Source organism: Bidens hawaiensis, unplaced genomic scaffold, assembly GCF_021521415.1.
Source record: "Bidens hawaiensis isolate Kalapana, Puna unplaced genomic scaffold, B.hawaiensis_p1.1 tig00027270_1, whole genome shotgun sequence".
In the NCBI taxonomy this organism is placed as follows: Eukaryota; Viridiplantae; Streptophyta; class Magnoliopsida; order Asterales; family Asteraceae; genus Bidens; species Bidens hawaiensis.
This window is the reverse complement of record NW_027494399.1, coordinates 67733-75885: the sequence shown is the minus strand read 5'-3', so window position 1 is coordinate 75885 and position 8153 is coordinate 67733. Positions and strand designations below refer to the sequence as shown.

The window sequence follows — 8153 nt, the reverse complement described above, 5'->3', positions numbered from 1 at the left end:
GTGTAACGAATGGGTGAACAGTTGAACTAATGGGTTGTTCGAAACGGGTCACAACAACCTTTTAACCGTCTAACGAACGTGATTCAAAGATAACGAATGTGCTCAAGAAACTAACGAGTGAGCATTCATCATCTTCAACAATTCCAAATCCAAGCTTAATCCACACATATTCAAACTAATCCAAACTCGTCCAAACTCAACCAAATCACACCAATCCACTCGTAAACTCATTCCGAACCTATTCAATCCATTCCGAACACCTAATTTATCCTTATACCAGTCCAATTTTGACTCAAAACAGTCAAAATACATTAATACTTTGGAATACTTTCCCGCTAAAATCGAAATCAATGATTTAAGCCAAATCAATACACGAGAGGATAAAATAAGAACTATTAATTACTTGATAATATTAAAGGGTATATATAGACGAAGGGTTCCCTCGTTAGACATACCTAACGAATGAACACTCATTCGCTAACATGCTTAGAGAATGAGGTCTAAAACACGAGGATCACATTCGTTAAAGACTCTATAACAAATGGACCTTTACATTAATGACTAAAATATCCCTATACATTATCTAATACCAAAATACAATTAAACAAAGACCCTTGATACTCTTGTCGTTCTGAATTCAAAATAAAACTAAAACTAGATCTGTCTTTTCAATTCATAGAGTTCAGGCTTCAGTTAATTGCGCATCATATCCTATACATGGCAGGTAAATGAAATGAATTTCGTAGATTTCAGTCTGTTTGTAGTCACTATACTAGTTTTATTTTTATTATGTATTAAACCTTTTCAGGTGATAATAAGGGTGCAGATGATCTCTGGTCGCAAATCATAGCCACCGAATCCGATGATCAACAAACAGACGCCAGCGGCGAAACCCCCAAAAGGAAAACCCACCAACTGCGTCAGTCATTTCTTACTAATCCAATCTGATTATTAATAGTAAGTTTGAAGTATTTAGAACTTATTGCTTGCTTACAGGAAGCAAGCGAGTTGTTCCATTCGCGTGAGTTACATTTTAAAACATAATAATTCATTCCATTCTGTTTGTTACATTTAATCTTCTTTATTATTTCCAGAGGAAGAACAAGTATTGCCTGTGATCACTATAGACCCGAAAAGGAGAAACCAATAAGAAAAAACAACAAACCTCCTCTTGCTAAAGTACTACCTTTCTTTCTTTCTTTTTAAATTTATTATTCTTCTGAAACAAATTTATGTAGGCAAAAGGCGTACAGCCTCCTCATAGCTATGAAAAGGAGCGTGCATACTTCGATGAGGTTGATGCATTTCAACTGTTAGAAGACATGGGTTATGGGCACCAACAACAGTCTTCTTCCATCCCATATATCGACAGTCTTGAGGAAGTGGCTGCGTAACCGAAGATCCTGGAAACTCCAGAGATGTCCCGGGATTTTGAAGGTCAAACTAAATATAACTCAACTTTCATTGGTTCTGAATTGAAGAAACAGAAGCAGACAAAGATTCTGAAGATTTAGGTTTTGCCATTTGGAATCTTTCTTTGGCATCACGAGATTCTCTGTCGGAGCAAGAGTGGGACCCGTTATTGGAGCTGTTGAAAGTTTGTGGGCAGTCGTCTCCATCGACGTTTTCAGATGTGATATCTGAGTATTGGTTGGTTTTTTCGTTTCAAACCATTTAGTTTATTTACATTTAAAATGAGCTAAGTTTTAAAAGGAACATGGGTGTGTTGTGAATACAAAAGTATAACCAAGGTAGGTGAAGGTACATATGGGGAAGTATTTATTGCCGGTGAAACTGTGTGCAAAGTCGTTCCATTTGATGGCGACTCATTAGTCAATGGAGAAATTCAAAAAGCCGAAGAATTGCTTGAGGAAGTTATGCTTTCTCTGACCCTCAATGATTTAAGGGGAAATGATACTCATTTTCATAATGTTTGTCCTACATTCATACGGACGTTAAGGTAATTCTTCCTTTGAATCTTTTATTCACAGAGTATATAGAATGAGGTTCGGGTAAAAAGACACAAAATCCTATAATTGGAAGAAAACCAATTTTGACTTTTTATCAACTTTTGTCGATCTTTTTTACTTTTTTGTACATTATTATATTTTTAAAAATTACACCAAAATCAAGTTTTCTCTTTAAGTATTAGAATGGTATTGCAATACATACACACCCAAGATGGGGCTACTAGAAAAAAAAACTATTTGGGCATTGATTTGCAGCTGCTTGATGGTGAGATAATTAATTTGAATGGTTTAAAACACCAGCAGAGTGAAATCTGTTATGTTCTCTTAGTTCTCTATATGATCTTATACCGAGTTTTAGAAATATGTTTATTTGTTGTAATGTGAATTTGTTTATTTATTAGTTTTAATTTCAGAATTTTATATTCATATGACCAAACAAGTAATCCTTATCTTGTAACTCATAATTTTATGCCTTTATCTATCTGTTAAGGATGATCCTTAGTGATCTTGGTCATCTTTAGGTATTAATATTTTTTTTTAAATATATAGTACAGAATACAGCTTATAGGTGAATGGATTTTTTAATTTTATTTGTTAATTCTTTAGTCGGCAATCGCCTGATGTAGTATTTGTTTGTTCATGGGTGTTTTTATTTGTCTGGCTTAGTAATTTATATGATTATTATGGCCAACAGGAGTACATTAACAACTGATAATTGCACACATTTTATGCAGTTTAAGGGTATGTGATGGTGTTTATGATGATGCCATGATTAGAGCATGGGAAGAATGGGACAAGAAGCATTTCTCGGAGAACGATCATCCTACCGAGTTTGCTAAGAAGCAGGTTTCAAATAATTACTATGAGGATTCTGTTACCATTTATTGAAGGAAAAAACTTCTAACAAACCTATGCATATTTACTACAGCGTTTTGTTGTATTTGTTCAAGAACACGGAGGACATGATCTTGAGAGCTTTGTGCTACTCAACTTCAATGAAGCACGCAGTTTGTTACTTCAGGTATGTTCATTAATGACTAATGAGTCAATTTTATCTCTTTTGGGACAATCTTGCTATGCAGTCGATATCGCCGATATATCACATTATCACTGATATATTGGTTATCGGGCCCTTGGTAAAATATCTGTGCAAATATCGGTCCTGATATTATTGGTGATATTGGGACGTATATCACCGATTTTCCTTATATCAGTCTTTTAAGTTTTAATTGCCAGTTCCTAGTGTTTAATGTTGATGTTTTAAGTCTTAATCAATTCCCAGTTGCTACAATTGTTAGTCTTTTGTAAGTTGCAAAAGGTTAATTTGTTAGTGGTAGGAGAGTATATATAAATTCTGCATGATATTAAAATTACCGAGATCCCACCGATATCTCACATATCGACTGGTATCCGATATTTTTCTGCATTAATTGCATAGCAATCTTGTGACACTAGTTTTGGTCTAACGGAAAACAAACATGTATTCAGGTTACTGGGGCGTTGGCAGTGGCAGAAGCTGCTTTTGAGTTTGAACACAGAGATTTGCACTGGTAAACAGTAACTTTAATTAACCGTTTTCAGTTATATATTTATTGTTAGCATTAAAGTTTTTGTCAACTGTTTACTACGTAGGGGCAACATCTTGCTGAGACGAAAAGGTTCTGAAACATTGAACTTCATTCTTGATGGGAAACCAATGTGTTTCAAGACATACGGACTGTCTGCATCGATAATTGATTTTACACTCTCTAGGATTAATACAGGTACTCTTGTTGTTTGTTGTATAACTAATTAACTATAATCCAAGTTAGGGGTGTGCGTGTTGAAGTTCGGTGCGGCTTTGGGTTAAAACATAACTGAAAACCAAAGTTTCGGTTTTCAAGTTCAATTCAGTTTTAGATTCGGTGTTTTTTCGGTTTTGCTAATCGGGCTAGTAATTTTTGGGCCAAAGAAATTTGGCCCATGATATTTTGAAATTGGGCCTATGATTTTTAAAAAATTAACAAAGCCGATTAGCGTTAAAAATACAACAAATATCCAAGGTTATAGAACATAAACGATTCAACAAAAAAGTAATTCAACAAATCGGTTTATCGATTCGGTTAAGTTTTTCACAAAACACAACTGAAACTAAACCAATGTTTCGATTTTTTCTATAAAAAACAAAACCGCACAGTTGGTTTCTAATTCAGGTTGGTTTTTTCGGTTCCGAGTCAGTTTATTCGGCTTCATGCACACCCTAATCCAAGTAATGTGCTTTTTACATGCCATATATGTGGTGTTGGCAGGCGAAAGTATTCTGTTTTTGGATCTGTCTGTGGATCCAGGACTATTTGAAGGCCCAAAAGGAGATAAACAGGTAGCTTCAAACACAAGTAACCACTATATTATATGTGTCTTTGTTTTATTCTAAAGTTTCAATTCTTTGATATTGTGTGCAGTCAGAAACTTATCGGAAAATGAAACAAGTTGCAGCAAATTGCTGGGAGGGAAGGTATGAAACTAGGAATTTACTACCACGCTAACTGGTAGGGGAATGCATGAAACTGAAATTTTAAACCGAGCTAAAGCGAACTTATGGATTTTTATTTTTAATTTTGAATGTTAAATAATTTATAAGAATTTAATAAATAGTGTAACCCAAATATTTTACCTGAAATGTATAAAAATCGATTAACCGTTTATTAACAAAAAGATTTAAGCAAAAAGTTTTAGACGCAAATTCATTTTTTTTGGCCCAAAAGCTTTAAGCTTATATGGGAAAACTGAATTGAAACCGAGCACTTTTCCAAAAAAAATTTGGGCCAAAATTTTGCTTTTTTTATGCATTAAAAGCATACAACAATTAACTTGGCATTTTGCTTATTTTATGAATAAAAAAATCTGGGCCAAATTTTTGCCTATTTTATGCATTAAAAGCATACAACAATTACCTTGGCATTTTGCTTATTTTATGCATTAAAAACTCTTTGGTACCTGTTGGGCCCATAGATATACAACTTGCACATTTACAATCAAATGGGTTGAAAGTTTTATATCAACCAAAACAACCACTTTCATTTGATGATGCATACAGTTTCCCGAAGACGAATGTGTTGTGGCTGCAGTACCTGGTTGGCATCTTGTTGCAGAAGAAAGAATATGTAAGTCCTTGTGAATAATTGAATAAATTAAGATTATATATCTAATATGATGTTAAATTTGATAGGATCGAACATCTAGAGACGACCGGGAGTTACATTTGTTTAAAAAGCGTTTAAACGGGTACAAGTCTGCGAAAGAATTGGTGATTGATCCTTTTTTCAGTGACTTAATTGCTGTTAGTAATGTTTAAAAAGAATAGATTAGAGCATTCTCATCCAACCCCTCATATTATGTGAGGGGTGTTTTTATAATTTAGAGAGTGATTCAAGGTGTTGTGAGTGAAGAGTTTTTATATTTTAGAAAAAGTAGTGATTTTTCTGTATATTTGAAAAGTTACTGTTCATCCCATATAATTTTTTAATATATTTTGAAAGTGGTTGTGAGTGAAGGAAAGAGAAAAGGTAATGATAAAATGTATAAAAAATATTATTTAATTGAAATGGAGAGAGAAAATAAAGTAAGTTTTAGTGTAATTTTTGGTTTGGTGATAGGAGGTGGGATGAGAATGCTCTTATGCAAGTTTTTAGCTTTGAAAAGAATTTCAGAAAGTGGAGAGTAATTTAAAAAGGTTGATGGTGTGCATGTGAATCCACATATTGCTGACTTTCTTTTAGGTTGTTAATTCTTAGTTCATGCATCATTTTTCTTATCTTTGCTTTTTCTTTGATAAATATTGAAAGGATTTGAAGAAAAATAAATTATTAAAAATGAAAGCCTTTTATGCAAGGCTGGCTTAACGATTTTGAAACCTTAAATCGAAGTAAGATTTTATAGCCCTTTGATGAGAAAAAAACTACTTAGATCTGCTATCAAACTCTTGACCTATAGATAAGTAGCACATAAGTTTCTCATCAAACTAATACATAATTTTGAGTTTACATTACTTGTTATATAATATCTAGGAAAATTGGTTTTTATTGGTCCCAACTATTGCCTTTTAGTCATTGTCGGTCCCAACTAACGAATTGGTCACTGATGGTCTCAACTTTTAATGTATATGTTTCTAACGCTCCGTGGCTAATAGAATTCTAATGCCGTTAGTTTCATGTCGCCGGAAAAACTTTTGGCCGGGAAAGTGAATTTTTTTGTCGGAAAACACCACCTGAACACCACAACCACCACCAATTGACTCACCATCAACCAACCACCATCACTTAAGCACCATCAACTGATTCCGACGATGGTTCTAGGGTTTCGGCAACCTCAATAATTGGGACTTTTACTAGAAAAAAGTTCATAAAAGTACGATACAAAGTTACCATGACAAAATTGTTGAGTTTTCGGGAAAAAATGTGCGTTTTCCGACCAAAAATGTTTTTCTGGTGACCTGAAACTAACGACGTTAGAATTCTGTTAGCCGCGGACCGTTAGGAACATATATGTTAAAAGTTGGGACCGTCAGCAACCAATTCGTTAGTTGGGACCGGCGGTGACCAAAAGAAGATAGTTGGGACCAATAAAAACCAATTTTTTTAATTTAATGTTGTTTATGGATTTAGATGCCTTAAGTGTGAGCCTAAAGGCTGTTACAATATGTCTAGTTCTTTTTCGTTTAATTATATTAGCTGTTTAGAAACAAATTTGTGGGCCTAAAATCCTTGCTTGGTTTTGCTTGCCTACGGGCTGACACTTGTTTTATGTATTTTCGTAGCAGTGTAGAAATGAAGGATTATTCAATCATCTTGTAATACAAAGAAATACCGGTTAATAGAAACAAATATCATCTAATTTAACAATCCATCATGACAGTGTTCGGAAAGATGATAGAAATCTTGCACTTTTCAAAAGCATTTTGAAATCTAACATGTCTTCACATCTTTACGAACTTTCCAACTATTTTCCAAAAGGAAAAAATATCCAAAGATTATTTTGTTTAAATAAAACTAATTGTTAGAGCGCATTAGTACGGACTATAAATGAGTTATGAGGAAAAAAATATAGTTAGATATGGTTTTTGTCCATGTGATTGAGTTAGAGTCTCGCTTATAGTTCATATTTTTGTTTTTGTGCATATGATATTATGTGGTTTTATTTTTCGTCATTTTATATTATCTCTATGCATTATGCATGTAAGTTGAACAAAATAAGAAAAAAAAAATTTTCCATTCCCTTAAGTTAATGATTAAAAGGGTTCTAAACAATTTTCAAAACAAAACTTGTATATATATATTTTTGTAAAGAAAAAAAAAACTTATTTAGTATAATTTTTAACTGGCAAAGTTATTTTGATAAAAAGAAAAATTTAAAAATATATATAGAATTTTGAAATGATTAGTAGCAAGTCATTACCATCATCATCAAAGCTAAAGAAAAAATTGTCGAAGTGCCCAAAACAAAAGAGGAATTAGGAAAAAACATAGAAAGGTGCAACTAAATTATTTTAAAATTTTTACATTTGTTCAAGATCAATAGAAGCAACAAAATGCTCGCTACACAAGCTCCAAAATGTGATGCTTGTCTTGTCAACGATGCTTGCTACACAAGCTTCAAAATGTGATGTTCGTCAACACGTTAGTGCTCCAAAGAAGAAGGAAGTGATTGAAAAAACTATGAACACCATTCCCCCAAGACTCAAAAATTGCAAAACAAGAGAGTAAAGGTATGTTTTATGTAGTCATATTGCCAATGATTGCTTCTACAACCTTTTAAACAAGTTCTTAAATAATTTGCAACATAAAAAAGGTTAATAGAGCAAATGTGCTATAGCTAAAACTAATGTTCCTAATCTGGGACTAACAAAGCTAAATAATGTTCTTGCTGATACTAAAATAGATTTAGAGAGATTGAAAAAAACGTTTCAAGAACAACAAGAAAGCTGTTGAATTCATCTGCAGTAACTATATTTATTGTTGCAAAACATACAACATCAATGCCAACTAAGGTCCATGTTGTGACTAAGGTTTAGCAACAACTGTTGATGCACTGTATTTCATATTTGACATAAACAACATCAATAACTGGACCCATATGTGTTGAGGGAGTGTCTACAAGCATTAAAAAGATACGATATGTTTGCATTGGATGCTCTAGACAAATGAT

At 33.2% G+C, this 8153-nt stretch overlaps 1 pseudogene across 1 annotated transcript; it reads left to right on the top strand.

Moving 5' to 3' along the window:
* Positions 1 to 717: 717 nt before the first annotated feature.
* LOC143575022 (serine/threonine-protein kinase haspin homolog) lies at positions 718 to 5864 on the top strand (annotated as a pseudogene). The gene is made up of 15 exons (XR_013142696.1): positions 718 to 724; positions 809 to 919; positions 997 to 1021; positions 1095 to 1179; positions 1239 to 1647; positions 1727 to 1960; positions 2705 to 2816; positions 2899 to 2991; positions 3459 to 3520; positions 3603 to 3733; positions 4259 to 4329; positions 4412 to 4464; positions 5047 to 5113; positions 5179 to 5293; positions 5606 to 5864. The product of XR_013142696.1 is annotated as a serine/threonine-protein kinase haspin homolog (transcript).
* Positions 5865 to 8153: the final 2289 nt, after the last annotated feature.